Here is a 2631-nt window from a genome sequence, read left to right on the forward strand (position 1 = left end):
CTAAGCACACACAGAAGGTCCAGGGCCATCACTCAAGGCTCTTAGTTTGTTAAGAACTTCATTTTAATTAAGAAAATACAGAAATGATTCATAGGTGCTGACTCTTATACCGGACCAAGTAATTTAGTTAGGTTTTGTTAAGTGTCTTTCAGATTTACAAATAATAAATCCATAACTCTTTTCCTATGTCGAAACGTTAATTAAATCCACTAATAATAACAGTACTGATAACTGACAACTAACGTGACTAGGTCCATTTTGTTATTTAAATGAAATCAAGACTAAATGCTCAGAGTAAATTCTTATTGGCTGTTGTATGTATAATAAAGACATTAATATTTCTTTATGTTTTGCGGTTTCTTACAAATATCGGAAATCTGCCAACTTTGAGATCCTTCATCTGAGATCCGGCATTGGCCAATACACCATTCAAGTGATAGAACATTGGACTACAAAATGAATTTGGGAAGCAAAGAAAAATCATTTGCTGCAGTGTTCAATTTTAAGAAACTCATCTAGATTAAGACCCGTAAGTAATATGCATATCTAAAGCTTTGCCCAGGAATGGTACATTTGAGGTCTTCTATGAAGAAAAAATAATTATAGACAAATATTAACAAGATAATCCAGAGAAAGAAAAAAAAGAAGCAATTAAAAGACCCTAGAACAATACGGGCATTTTTTTCTCTTGCTTTTATTTTTTAATTTCATTTTATTTGTATTTGTCATAAAGTAACACGTGTATAAGTTAAAAAATCAAATAGCACGGACTTTAAAAAGGGGAGGTTTCCTGCCCTGCCTCTCCCACTCCTGATTTGTGCTTCCCACAGTCAACATTTTCAGCTCTTAGAACTTGCCTCTATTGGTGTTGACTTCCACATTTTCTTTTTTAAAAAATATTTATGCCATATTTCAAGACTTCTTCATTTTAAACATTATGCACTGACCACCTTACTATGGACAATGAGAATACAGCTCTTTTCCCATCCTCCCTTCAACCTTATCCTCCCGATATAATTTTAATAGTTATTCATAGTTTCCTTTATTCTGACCTCATAAATATTATTCAAAGATGAGTCACGTAGTATGCTATAAAATGGTTTCTATTACTATGCTACTTTGCATTTTTTTTCTGGAATTAGCATTTGCCTTTTCTTTTTCTTCAGTTTTCCAGATAACTGTCACTAATTCATCTCTAAATCCTACCACACGACACTAAAACTCTTATCGACATAGTCACGTGCAGCGGGGAATCTATCAGTTCTATGTTTTCGCAGGTGTCCTGGAACCCCACATGCTCCTGTTTCCTTCTGGACTGGCTGCTCTCTAAGCTCTAAAGCAAGCTTTCAGCCTAGAACTTTCCTTCGATGTCTTGGAAGGATTCCCTTCGCTTCTCTATATCGGAACGCCTGGATGTTACGTAGCCGGGAACGACACTCAGTGACACCATGGGGCTGTGTGATAACCCCACCATCACTGCCACCTGTGTATACTTAGGATTCTAGGGATCAGATAGTACGAGTATTCTCAATGGGGGCAATATTGCCCCAAAAGGAAAAAAATTGTTTTGGGGGGATGGGGAGTCTAAAAAAACCTTATTCTTTAAAATATAAAACACATATATAGTACCTAAACGAACATACAGTATATCTGCGGCATGAAAATGTCATTAATGGGAGGAATTAGAGAAAAAAAAAATGTCTAAGGAGGCTCCTCAGGGTGGCAATAATGAGAAGAAAGAAGTCTGAGAAACACTGAGATGATACAACCTTTGCCATAGATGCCCCGGGATATCTGGTCCCTCTGTGTAGCTGCCACTTCACACATCTCCACCTTCCAAACGCCTCCTGGTTGAGTCTGCTCGATGGGACTTTGGTAATATTTAGAACCATTGCTGCAAGGGAGTCTGGGAAGTTTGATTTTAGCTCTCTACTGTTGAAAGCAGAAGAAGGCTGTTAGGAAGGAGAAAAGGGAGTGGGTGTTGAGTACACCAGTCTGTAACATCTGCTAAAGCTGGGTCTAGAATTTTAGATTTAAACCTTTTTTTGCAGTTAGAATTTTAAAGGCATGGCTCCATTTTCTTATAAGTTCCGATGACACTATTAAGAAATGCCACTTTAATTCCTGATTCTTTGTTTGTGAATTGTTTTTGTTTTTCTTCCTTTTCCAGAAGCTTTTTAGACATTCTTTTTATCATTAACATTCTGAAATTTTAGTGCGTGTCTTGGGGTGGGTCTTTTTTTCATCCGATGCTGTATTTTACAGACCCTTCCATTCTAGAAACACATGATCTTTGGTCCAGGGAAATTTTATTGCTTCTTTGATAATTTTCTCCCTTTCATTATCTCTATTCTTTCTTTATGGCATTCTTAAGATATTGGTCTTCCTAGATTGATCCTCTAATTTTTTCTCTATTTTCCTGCTCTTTGTCTTTTCTCACGTAAAATTTTCTCAACTTTATCATCCAGCCTTCTCCTGATTTACTGATTTTTTTCCTTCCAGATCTTTTTCATTAAATCATTCACAAAATTATACCCATTTTCCTCACTGAAAATTCTTGTAATGAATAAAAGTACCAAAATAAGATAATAAAATACGTTTCACACATTAAAAAATGTCACGTTATGAGGA

The sequence above is a fragment of the Pteropus alecto genome, unplaced genomic scaffold (assembly GCF_000325575.1).
Source record: "Pteropus alecto unplaced genomic scaffold, ASM32557v1 scaffold61, whole genome shotgun sequence".
NCBI classification, from domain to species: Eukaryota; Metazoa; Chordata; class Mammalia; order Chiroptera; family Pteropodidae; genus Pteropus; species Pteropus alecto.